The 13308-nt window shown below is 38.7% G+C and overlaps 1 long non-coding RNA gene across 3 annotated transcripts in view; it reads left to right on the top strand.

Annotated features, from left to right (window-relative positions):
• Positions 1 to 8373, top strand: part of LOC143667995 (uncharacterized) — a 41003-nt gene extending 32630 nt beyond the window's left edge. For 2 of the 3 annotated variants that reach the window (XR_013168224.1, XR_013168225.1), the window contains one exon: positions 8157 to 8373. This is a non-coding gene — a long non-coding RNA (uncharacterized LOC143667995). Of the gene's footprint in view, positions 1 to 455; positions 551 to 8156 lie in introns of those variants that run through there. The other variant, XR_013168226.1, reaches the window with a different exon arrangement.
• Positions 8374 to 13308: the final 4935 nt, after the last annotated feature.

The raw sequence follows: 13308 nt of genomic DNA, 5'->3' as shown, positions 1-13308 counted from the left end.
AGTAGCCATGTTTCTTGATGATGATTGAACAATGATATAGCTTTCACAATGTGACTCTGTGATTGTGAAAACCTTGTGTCTGATGCTCTTTTTAACTACCTTGTCAACAGATGAGTAGAACATATGGAATAAAATTAAATAATAAGGGGAACAAATGTTAAATTTAGTTTGAAATGCTAATGATCAATGAAAGGAAGGGGTAAGGAGTATGGTATGTATAATTTTTTTTCTGTTTTCATTTTATTTCTTTTTATGTTATCTTTTATTTCTTTTTCTGAATTGATGCAAATGTTCTAAGAAATGATCATGATGATGAAGAAGCAACTATGTGATGATATTGTGAATTACTGATTATATATGTAGAATGGAATGATTATATATTAAGAGTGTTTGTGTTTCTTTGTTGTCATATTTTTTAATTTAAAATTAAAAAAAAATTTTTAAAAAATTACCAGGCATGAAAAGAATAAGGAAAATATGATCCATGGGCATGAAAAATATCAACCAATAGAAACAAATCCAGACAAAACAGAGTTGGTGGATTTAGCAGGCAAGAACATTAAAACAAGTATTATAATGAAAAGAAATGGAAAGTACAAAAATATCCAAATGGTACTTCTGAAGATATAAAGCTCAATATTTTTAATGAAAATGCACTAGTTGAGATTAAAAGCACATTAAAAATTGTAGAAGAATAGATCATTGAACTTGAAGATGTAGAATAGTAACTTCAATGAGGCAGAGACAGTTAAAAGATTGAAAAAATTAACCGAGAATCAGTGTGCTGTGGGACAGTACCAAGCATACTTGAACTTGAAGTCCCCAAAACAGGAAAAACAAGGGAAGGAACAGAAAAATAATTGAAGGGACAACAACCAAAACTGTACAGTTAGGGGTGGTGCAAGGTAGCTCAGCAGCAGAATGCTCACCTGCCATGCCAGAGACGCAGGTTTGATTCCCGGACCGTGCACCTTCCCCCACCCCAGAAAAAAATGTCCTAATAATATAAACTATAAACCTTCACATCCAATGAACTTCCAGAAGAATACAGAAGATCACACAAGGCACATCATGGTTAAATTGCTAAAAATTAGTGATAAAGAGAAAATCATAAAAGCAGTTAGAGAAAGGAGACAATATTTAAAGAGGAGCAAAGATAAGAATGTTGTAGATTTTACTTCCCCGTATGTTATGAATGTCGCAGAGATTGTGATAACTTTGCTTTAAACATTTAATTATTTTTAAAAAACATTTAAAGTGAAAGAAAACATATTTCCTATTTACCCACATATTTTCCATTTCTATTTCTTTGTGTAGAATCAAGTTTCTATTTAGTCATTTTCCTTCACATGAGCTGCTGCTTTAACATTTCTTGTAATTGACAAAATTTTTCAGTTTTTATTTGCACAAAAATATTTTTCTTTTGTTTTCACCTCTGTAGGTATTTCCAATGGATACAGAATTCTAGGTTAAGATGTTTTTTCTTTCACCACTTTGAAGTGTTGTTTCATTGTCTTCTGGTGCACAGTTGTTGACAAGAGATCTAACATCTTTCCTGTAATTGGCCATCTATGTAATATGTCATTTTCCTAAGGCTGTTCTAAGGATTATTTTTCATCAATTTGAATATAATGTCTTGGTATATGTCATGGTCAGGTTCATGCATCAACTTGGCCAAGTGGTGGTACCTGTTTTTCTGGTTGGGCAAGTGCTGGCCTGTCTGTTGCTATGAGGACATTTCATAAAATTAAATCATGATCACACTGGCTGCATCCACAGCTGATTCCATTTGTAATCAGCCAAGGGGAGTATCTTCTGCAATGAGTGATGCTTAATCTAATCACTGGAAGCCTTTCAAGGAGAATTCAGAAAAGCAGGCTCTCTTCCTGCTTCAGCCAGTGAGCCTCTCCTGTGGAGTTCGTCCAGACCCTCCATCCAAATCATCAGCTTCACAGCCTACCCTAAGAATTTTAGACTCTATGATGAAGAAGTCATAAGGCCAAACATGGCTGCCATGGCTGATGCAAGGCAACACAAAATGGCCTAACAAGTGACCGGCTTTCTTCCCAGAACTGGCAGTGGTTCACTCCAAAAGCGCTAACCTTAAATCTGCCCTCCACCCTAGCAACAATGGTGACCAATCCCAGCCTGACACATGTCCCTGCATGCTCCCAGCCTATATAAGCCTGTGCACTTCCTCAATAAAGCAAATGCTTTCCACTTACCTCTGAGGGTTGTCTCCTGAGTCGTTTCTTCATGACTGTGTGCTGTGTGTTTGACTCAGTATGGTCGCTTACCCCCAGCCATGAGCTAACTAACAACTCTACATTCCCATGGTTACGTGAGACACTTTCATAAATTTTATATTTAAAAATATTTCCTGTTGATTCTATTTCTCTAGAAACCTTAACTAATACAACTTGGTACCAGGAGGGGTTCTTATGAAACAGAAACATAAAAATGGTTTTTTATGAATGGTTTTCTACTCTGACTGGACTGAAAGGCACTAAGGACTCTGAGTCCTATAATCAGAATGATACTGCCAATCCATGGAGTGAGTTGGCAAAAGAGATAGTCAAAATATCACCTTTCAATTCTTTTAATGCTTTGCTTGTATGAAACCAGGGTCTGGGGAATAATGTTTCTAACACCTTTATGGAGTTTTATGGAAATAGGAGGTATAGAGATGTTGGCTGATTGTTGTTGGATACACTGGATACATTAAGGAGTGAAAGGGATGGACTTAAGGCTTCAAATGAGAAGCTTAAGTGCCATTTGACAGATGTAGAAGTTTCTGTGAGTATCCTGAAGGAAAATCTTATTTCCTGTAGCTGTAGACTTGAGATCTCTGAAAATCAGACTCAGAATCTTATTGTTAGAGTGGCAACTTTACAATGTAAACTGAAATCTCAATCATGCCTGGTGTCTGCCATTAAAGTGAGGGCATTGATTGGAAAGGAGTGGGACCCTAAAAAATGGGATGGTGACATATGGATTGATAACGATGCCAAGGGCAAGGTTGAAACCCTAGGTTATACTGAGTCCTCTTTAGATAACAGTGTAATAGTCTGCCCTGAGGGCATAGCCACCCCACCTCCAGCCTGCCTTGAGGAGTTGGCCACCCAACCTCCACCTGAAGGGATTAGCCCTAAGTGATTAATCCTGTTTCACCAGATGAAACTGCAAATGAATGCCCTGAAGCAAAAGACTTGGAAGATATTTCTAACCCATCTCACAGTGGGTCCACTGGGCCTCCAGATCCACTCTGTAGTTATTTCCCCAGTTCCAGAATATACAATTGGAGTATACATACTGAGCAACTGGTAGAATCCCCACATTGGCTCTCTAACTCATGCACTGAGGGCTATTATGGTGTGGTGGGAAAGGCCAAGTGGAATTCACTAGAACTGCCCCTACCTAGCTAAATAGTAAATCAGAAGCAATACCAGATTCCTGGAGGGATTGCAGAGATTACGACCAGATACAGTTTGCTTTCAGCTGGCAAGGTTAGCAATATACTTTCACTGTTCTACCTCTGGGGTATATCAACTCTCCAGCCCTACATCATAATCTTGTCTGCAGGAAACTTGATTGTTTCTCCCTCCCACAAGACATTTCACTGGTCCATTATATTGATGATATCATGTTGATTGGACCTAGTGAGCAAGAAGTAGCAACTACTCTAGACTCATTGGTAAGGAATTTGCATGTCAGAGGATGGGAGATAAATCCAACAAAAATACAGGGACCTTCCACCTCAGTGAAATTTCTATGTGTCAGTGGTGTGGGGCATGTAGAGATATCCCTTCTAAGGTGAAGGATAAGTTGCTGCATCTGGTCTCTCCCACGACCAAAAAAGAGGCACATTGCCTAGTTGTTCGCTTTGGATTCCTCATTTGAGTGTGCTACACCAGCCCAGTTATTGAGTGACCAGAAAAGTTGTTAATTTTTAGCAGGGACCTAAAGAGGAGGCTCTGCAACAGGTCCAGGCTGCTGTACACAAGCTGCTCTGCCACTTGGACCACATGATCCAGCAGATCCAATGGTGCTGGAAGTGTTAGTGACAAATAGAGATGCTGTTTGGAGCCTTTCTTTGGCAGGTCCCTATAGGAGAATCACAATACAGACCCTTAGGATTTTGAAGAAAGCCTTACCATCTGCTGCAGATAACTACTCTCCTTTTGAGAAACAGATTTTGACCGGCTACTGGCTTTAGTAGAGACTGAATGCTTAACCTTGGGCCATGAAGATGCCATGAGACCTGAGTTGCCTATCATGAGCTAGGTGCTGTCTGACCCACCAAGCCATTAAAGTTGGGTGTGCGCAGCAGCACTCTATTGTAAAATGGAAATGGTATATACGAGACAGGGCCAGAGTAGGCCCTGAAGGCACAAGTAAGTTACATGAGGTAGTGGCCCTAATGCCCATAGTCTCCACTTCTGCCACATTATCTTCTCCTTCCCAGACCAGACCTATGGCCTCTTGGGGAGTTCCTTACAGTGAATTGACTGAGGAAGAGAAAACTTGGGCCAGGTTTACAGATGGTTCAGCACAATATGCAGTGCCACCCAAAAGTGGACAGCTGTAGCACTCCAGGCCCTTTCTGGGGTGTCTTTGAAGGACAGTTGTGAGGGGAGATCTTACCAGTGGGCAAAACTTCGAGCAGTGCACCTTGTTGTTCATTTTGCTTGAAAGGAGAACTGGCCAGAGGTGTATTTGTATACTGACTCATGGGCTATTGCTAATGGTTTGACTGGATGGTCAGGGACTTGGAAAGACCTCGGAAAATTGGTGAGAATGCATCTGGGGAAGAAGTATGTGGATAGACCTATCTGAGTGGGCTAAAAACCTGAAGATAATTGTGCTCCATGTGAATACACACCAGAGGGTGACCTCAGCAGAAGAAGGTTTTAATAATCAAGTGGAGAAGATGACCCATTCTATAGATACCAGTCAGCCTGTTTCCCCAGCAACTGCTGTCATTGCCCAATGGGCTCATGAACAAAATGGTCATGGTGGTAGGGGTGGAGGTTATGCATGGGGTCAGCAACATGGATTTCCACTCACCAAGGCTGACCTGGCTACAGCCACTGCTGAGTACCCAATCTGCCAGCAGCAGAGACCCACACTCAGCCCCTGATATGGCACCATTCCCTGAGGTAACCAGCTGGCTACATGGTGGCAGGTTGATTACTTTGGACCACTCCTTTCATGGAAGGGGCAGCAATTTGTTCTAATTGGAATAGACACATACTCTGGATACGGATTTGCTTTCCTTGCATGCAATGCCTCTGCCAAAACCACCATCCATGGGCTTACAGAATGCCTTATCTATCATCAGGGTATTCCACAAAACATTGCTTCTGATCAAGGAACACACTTCACAACAAATGAAGTATGGGAATGGGTATATGCTCATGGAATTCTCTGGTCCTACCATGTTTTCATCACCCAGAAGCAGCTGGATTGATAAAACAGTGGAGTGGCCTTTTGAAAACTCGATTGCGGTGCCAACTAGGTGGCAATACCTTGAAGGGCTGGGGTAATGTTCTCCAGGAAGCTGTATATGCTCTGAATCAGCATTCACTCTATGGTGCTGCTTCTCCCATAGCTAGGATCATGGGTCCAGGAACTAAGGGGTGGAAATGGGAGTGGCACCCCTTGCTATTACCCCTAATGATCCACTAGGAAAAGTTTTGCTTCCTGTCCCTGTGACCCTGAACACTGCTGGTCTACAGGTTTTTGTTCTATAAGGGGGAGTGCTTCCACCAGGGGAAAGAACAATGATTCCCTTGGACTAAGATTGTCGCCTGGTCACTTTGGGCTACTCATGCCCATGGATCAACAAGCCAAGAAGGGTATTACATTATTGGCTGGGGTGATTAACCCTGACTATCAGGGGGAAATAAGACTGCAACTACATAATAGAGGTAAAGAAGAGTTTTCTTGGAACATAGGAGATCCCCTAGGGTGTCTTTTAGTACTACCACGCCCTGTGATTAAAATCAATGGAAAACTGCAATAACCCAAACCTGGCAGGACTACCAATGGTTCTGAAACTTCAGGAATGAAGGTTTGGGTCACCCCACCAGGCAAAGAACCATGCCCAGCTGAAATGCTTGCTTATGAGAAAGGGAACATGGAATGGGATTGGAAGAAGGTAGTGATAAATATGAACAACAACCATGTGATCAGTTACAGAAATGAGGACTGTAATGCGGTTTTGTTCGTGTTATACTATCTAAATTGTAAGATATCAAGTTTAAGAATGAATATTACCAAGGACTTGCACCCTATTTTGGAGAGATTTAATGTGTTTCCAGTTATATGCAAGACAGTAGAGTACTGTGAGGTGAAAGAAAAAAAATGTGCATTTTATTGTTTTTTATTTAGAAATTAGGTATGGTTTAATGTGATGTGTATAGCTGCCAAGTTGACAAGGGGTGGACTGTCATGGTCAGGTTCATGTGTCAACTTGGCCAAGTGGTGGTACCTGTTTGTCTGGTTGGGTACATTCTGGCCTGTCTGTTGCTATGAGAACATTTCATAGAATTAAATCATTATCATGTTGGCTATATCCACAGCTGATTCCATTTGTAATCAGCTAAGGAGAGTATCTTCTGCAATGAGTGATGTTTAATCTAATCACTGGAAGCCTTTCAAGGAGGATTCAGAAGAGACAGGCTCTCCTCCTGCTTCAGCTGACAGCCTCTCCCATGGAGTTCATCCAGACCCTCCCTTGAAATTGTGAGCATCACAGCCTGCCTTAAAAATTTTGGACTCTACGTTCCCATGGTTATGTGAGATGCTTTTATAAATTTTATATGTACAGATATTTCCTGTTGATTCTGTCTCTCTAGAGAACCCTAACTAATACAGTATGCTTTTCCTATGTGTTTGTGTATTTATCTAGGTTTATTGAGGTTTTTATATGTTTACTATTTTTGAACATTAGTTTTTCAAACAATTTTTTCCCATCCCCTTCTTTTGGGGAATCCAGTGACACATATGTCGAGCTATTTGTCATTTTTCCATAACTCACTGGAACTGTTTATTTTTTCCTTTTTTTTTTTTTTGTTTTTACTCTCTGAACTAGGGAAAAAAACATGAGCAAATTAAAACCAAAATAAGTACAAAGAAAGAAATAATTCAAAAGGCAGCAATCAATGAAAAAAAAACAGAAAACAAAAGAAATAAAGTATACCAGAAGCTACTTCTTTGAAAAGATCCACACAAAAAATGACAAACCTATAGCTGAACTAAGGGAAAAGGGAGGAAAAAAAATTGCCAAATCAAGAGCAAAAATGAGGACATCAAAATGATGCTACAGATATAAAAAAAGATAATAAGGGAATAATATAAATATAAATTCAATAACTTTGATGAAGTGAACAAATTTCATATAAGCCAAAAATTATCAGGCTTGATTTAAGAAGAAACAGGGATTTCAAATTACTCTATATTATTCAACAAATGAAATTTTCATTCAAAGCCTTCCCCCAAAGGAAACTGCAAGCCTGGATCATTGTTGTTGAATTTTATTAAATTTTTAAAAAGAAAATACACAAATACTTTCTGGAAATAAAGGATTTTATTACTGTAAAATGAAAATTAACTGTTGCAAGTAAGGAAAACTACAGTGAGTACAAGAAAACTATAGAACAATATCCTTTATGAATGCAGTTGTAAAATTCCCTAACAAAATATTAGTAACTTAATGTTAACTAATTAGTTTTGAAATTTATTAAAAATTATTAAATTATATCCAACATTATACAAAAGGAAAATACATGACAGCTAAGTGGGGCTTATCACAGGAATGTGAGGTGGATTTAACATGCAAACATTAATCTAATTCACCATAAGGGAAGAAAATCCATTTGGTCACCTCAAAAGATGAAAAAAGGAACATTTCACAAAACTTATCCTTTCATAATAAAGACTCTCAGCAAATCTGGATACAAGGGAATTTTTTAACTTGATAAAGGGTATTGTAATGGGTGGAACAGTGCCCCCCACAAACTTATATCCACCTGGAACATAAGAATACGATATACTCAGAAATAGAGTCTTTACAAATGCCATTAACTAAAGATCAAGATGAAATCATACTGAATCAGGGAAGGCCCTAAATCCAGTGATTGTTGTCTTTTTAGGAAGAGGAGAGGACACAGAGAGATACAGAGAGAACATGATGTGAAGATGGAGGCAGAGAATGGAGTGATAAGTCCGTACAAGCCAGTGATGCCAGAAACCACTGAAGCCAGTAGATGCAAGGAAAGAATCTCCTCTAGAGTCTTTGGAAGGAGGATGTCACTCACAGCATCTTGAATTCAGACTACTAACCTTTAGACGAGAATAAATGTTTCTTGTTTCGAGCCATCCAGTTTGTGGCACTTTGTTACTGCGGCCTAGGAAACAAATATGGGCATCAATGAAAAACCTCCAGCTAAACACTATACTTAATGATTCTGATACCTAATTTCATTTGTTAACTTGGCTAAGTTTTCATTTCATAGGCTGCTTAAGCAAATATCATGAAACGGCTAGACTTAAACAGTGGAAATTTATTTGTTCATGGCAATTTCAGCTTCTTGCTTCTTACGGCTTTTTTCTCTTTCTGAATTTCATTCTTATAAAGGACTCCAGTAATGGATTAAGACCCATCCTGATTGAGGTGGGACACAACTTAATTTAAAGAACCTCATCAAAATGTCCTACTTAAATGTGAATTAAATCTAAGACCATGTTTTTCTGGATACATACTGCTTCAAACTACAAGAGTTACAGTGTGCTGATGTTCAATTAAGCACTCATGTGCTTGTTAATGTGAGGATATTTTAATATATGACTTGCATCTGTAATCAACAAATGAGATTGCTGTCAACAATGTGGGGAGCCTCCAAATCTTAAAAGCCAGAACAGAAGATTTCAGAGGTCAGAAGAGAAGTTTTGACTCAACTTCAGTATTGGTTTTTGCTGGAATTTCCAGCCTCTACCTTCACCTGGGGAATTGGGGCTGAGGACTTTGTCATCACCTTTATTGGAGTTTCCATCTTGTGACCTGCCCTATGGGTCTTGACTCACCCGTTCCTATGGTCACATTAGCCAATTCTTTATAATCTCACTATAAACTAGAAAAAGAGAGGGAGAGAGAAAGATATTTCCTGATGGTTCTGTTTCTCTAAAGAACCCTAAATACAATGATGAAAGACTAAATTCCCCCCCTAAGATGAAGAGCAAGCAAGGATGAAGATTTATCATTGCTAGTCTAAATTGTATTGAAATCCTAGTCAGTACAATAAGTCAAAATAAAACAAACAAAGCATAAAAGGTATGAAGACTGGAAAAGAAGAAGTAAAACTATCTACATTCTCAGATAGCAAGACTGTATGTTCAGAAATCCTAAGAATATACAAAAAGCCATTAGAACAAATAAGTGAGTTTAACAAAATCACAGCATACAAGAAATATAAAATTTTGTATTTTTCTATTATAGCAACAGTTAAAATGGAATTTTAATTGCTATTTAAATAGCATAAGAACATGGCAACCTTAGGTTAGCCCTAACAAAATATGTGCAAGAACTGTAACCTGAAAACCACAAAACATTAGAGAAAGAGGTTAAAGAAAAAAAAAATGTATATATATATATCATGTTCACAAATTGGAAGACTCAATATTATTAATATGTCAATTATCACCAAATTGATCCATAGATTTAGCATAACCATTATCCCAACAGACTTTTTGTAATAACTTAAATTTACATAGAAATGCAAAAAACCTAAAATTGAAAAGCCAATTTTGAAAAGAAGAACAATGTTAAACAACTTACACTACCTGGTTTCAAGAAATACTTTCAGATTACATCATCAAGACAGTTTTGCTGTTGCAAAGATAGATATAAGAATGAATGGAACTGAGATTCCTGTTATTGATCTACACATGTAAAATCAATTTTCAATAAAGGAGCCATGGAAAAGGAGCAATCTTCTCACCAAACAGTGCTGGCACAAATGGCTTTCCACATGGGTATACAAAAACTAACCTGAAATGAATGATAAGCCTAAACATAAAAGCCAAAAGTAAAAAACTTCTAAGAAGTTTGTGACCTTTGAGTAAGCAAAGATTTCTTAGAAAGGACGCAAAAAGGACAAGCAATTTAAAAATGATCATTTGAACTTTGTCAAAATTCAAAACTCCTATTCTTTGAAAGTCACCCCCAAAAATGAAAAGGTAAACTATACACTAGGAAAGATACATTCACAATTCATAAATGTGGCCAAAGAGTTGTACCCAGAATATATTAAAAAACTGTTACAACTCAGTAACAGGAAGACCATCAATTCAATAATAAAAGGGCAAAGGGGTTTGCAGACACTTTGCAACAGAAGATGCATGAATAACCAAAAGCAGGTGAAGAGATTCTCGACATTATAGGGTTGACAGGCAAATGCAAATTAAAATCACAATGAGATACCACTATACCCCCACTGGAATGCCTAATATTTTAAAACCTGACAATTCCAAGTATCAGAGAGGATGTGGAAAACCAGTACTCATGTATTTCCAATGAGAATTTAAAGTGGTATCATCATTGTGGAAAACAGTAAGCCAGTTTCTTACTAAGTTAAACATATACTTATCATATAGTTTGGCAATTCCATGCCAAGATATTTACCAAATAGAAATTAAAACATATTTCTATACAAAGTCTTTCTATGAATGTTCCAAAAAGCTTTGTTCCTAAAAGCTCAAAACCGGAAACAACTCAAATGTTCATCAGCAAGTCAGTGAATAGAAAAGTACTTGGCTTATCCATACTATGGAATGTCATACAGTAATAAAAAGGAATGATCTACTGATACATGGATTAATTTCAAAATAATATAATGAGCAAAAGAAGAGTAAAAACAATATGAATCTATTCACATAAATTTTTAGAAAAGTTAAATCTAACCTATGCTAACAGGAAGATGATTAGTGGTTGCCCAGTGTTGGGGTAGGTGAGGAAGGAGCTGTCGGCAAAAGGCACAGGGAACTTTGGGGAGTGAAGAAACTATACTATAGCTTGTGGTGATGGTTGCATACAAGAATACATTTGTTAAACTCATAAATTCTGAGCTTAAAAGTGTATAAATTATATTGAATGTATATTTTAACTCAATAAAATATTTTTTTAAAAGACACTGGGATCGCAAAGAATTTCTAGAAGAATTGAAGAAACAGTACCTGAGATATCATATCCAAGAACAATGACTGCATTTGAAAGAGTCATTCAATGGCAAAGTTAAAATTTCAGACTGAGGTCATTAAAAGAATACAAGTTGTCCTTTCCATCCATCACCCCCCAACACACACACACACACACACACACACACACACACACACATACACATACCACTACTAGTATTTGTAGCTCTAAAGAAAGATAGGTGGGAAGATGGTGGAGTAAGACACTCTAGGAATCAGTCCCTGAGTCAAAACAATTATTCAACTAACAGAAACTGCCAGAAGCAACTATTTGAAACTCTGGAGTCCAGTGGAAAACTGTGCAGCACCTTGGGAGAAACAGGGAACAGGTTGGTAAATTGTGATAAAGTTCAGTCAATTTCACTCTATCTGCAGGAGATACCGTACCCCTCTCCCCAGCTGTCCTGGTCAGGGACATGTGTCAACTTGGCCAAGTGGTGGTACCTGTTTGTCTGGTTGGGCAAGTGCTGGCCTGTCTGTTGCAATGAGGACACTTCATAGAATTAGATCATGATCACGTCAGCTGCATCCACAGCTGATTCCATTTGTTATCAGCCAAAGGGGAGTGTCTTCTGCAATGAGTGATGCTTAATCTAATCACAGGAAGCCTTTTAAGGAGGATTCAGAAGAGACAGGCTCCATTCCAGCTTTGGCTGGTGAGACTCTCCTGTGGAGTTCGTCCAGACCCTCCATCGGAGTCGTCGTCTTCACAGCCTGCCTTGTGGATTTTGGACTCTGCATTCCCGCAGTCACATGAGACACTTTTATAAATTTTATATTTGCGAGTGTTCCCTGTTGATTCTGTTTCTCTAGAGAAACTTAACTAAGTAATACATCAGCCTATGGTGAGCTGCAGTGCTCACTGGTGTCAGGATGAGACATAAAGAACTAGTTCTTCAAACTCTGGGAGCGTGTGGTCTTGTCCCAGATCCCCACTTTTGATCAATTACCTCAGATCTTTGGGGGCCAGCTTTTAGGGTGGCCATTGTTCCAAACCACCTTGAGCAAAGGCAGCAGAGGAATCTTAAAGACAGAAACAGTCCTCAAAACTACATAAAACAGTTAAAGGGCTGCATTAACAGAGCAAGTACTAAATTAAGAAAATGTAGATTCAAAAACCATAGAAGCTCCTGGTGCCCTTGCTGATCCCCACCCCAACGTCTCCACTATACAGCGTGAAGCCAGCCCGCCCTCCTATTGTGGGTCCCTGGCCCTTTTCTAGAGGGAGCAGAGTGGTTTGTCTCTGCATACTGGAATGCATGTATGTCAGTGCCATTCTATCTGATGGGGGTCTGAGAGACTAAGCTGGGGAGCCTGTCTCAGGCTAGCCATCCAAGAATTTGTTATGATGGCAGAGAAGTGTTTGTAGCTAGCTGGGATAGTGTGAGACATAAAGTTGAAGCAGCCTGTAAACTGCAAAAGGAGAATTCTTAAGGCCTCTAGCAAACACAACCCCAGGAAAAGAAACAGGCTGCTGGAATCAGCTCCACACAGGCTCAGATAAGACGCAGAAGACTCTGCACTTCTCAGTTACCTTGAACTGACTTCCTGATAGGAGGGCTAGGCTCTGAAGGAGATCACCACCTAAAGCAGAGCCAGTTTGCAAAGACAGTGAGAGGTGATTTTAGCCTTGGTTTGTTTGTTGTTAGCTCCTTCATTCAAGAAAATCTCTGCCATATCAATATCTGAATACAAACTTAAGAGACAACCCAGGGTCTAAAACCCAGAGTTCACACCTTAAAATATTAAAAATGTGTGGTGTGCTAAAAAAGATTACAAGACAAAAGGAAACGATGGCCCAAAAAGGAATGAGACAAAAATTCAGAAACCACGATTAAAGAGGACTGGTGTTTGTACTTAATGGACAGACACTTCAAAATAATGATCCTCGATATGCTCAAAAAGATAAAGGAAAATACAGAGAAGAAACTAATGAATATGAAGAAAACAATGAATGAACCATATGGGAATCTCTCCAGAGGATTGTTGGAGTTGAAGAACACAGTAACTGAAGTGAAAAATTCTCTCATGGTTTTAATAGCAGATTGGAGA

This window comes from Tamandua tetradactyla, chromosome 24 (assembly GCF_023851605.1).
Source record: "Tamandua tetradactyla isolate mTamTet1 chromosome 24, mTamTet1.pri, whole genome shotgun sequence".
In the NCBI taxonomy this organism is placed as follows: Eukaryota; Metazoa; Chordata; class Mammalia; order Pilosa; family Myrmecophagidae; genus Tamandua; species Tamandua tetradactyla.
The sequence above is the reverse complement of the archived record's forward strand: the minus strand, read 5'-3'. Positions and strand labels throughout refer to the sequence as shown.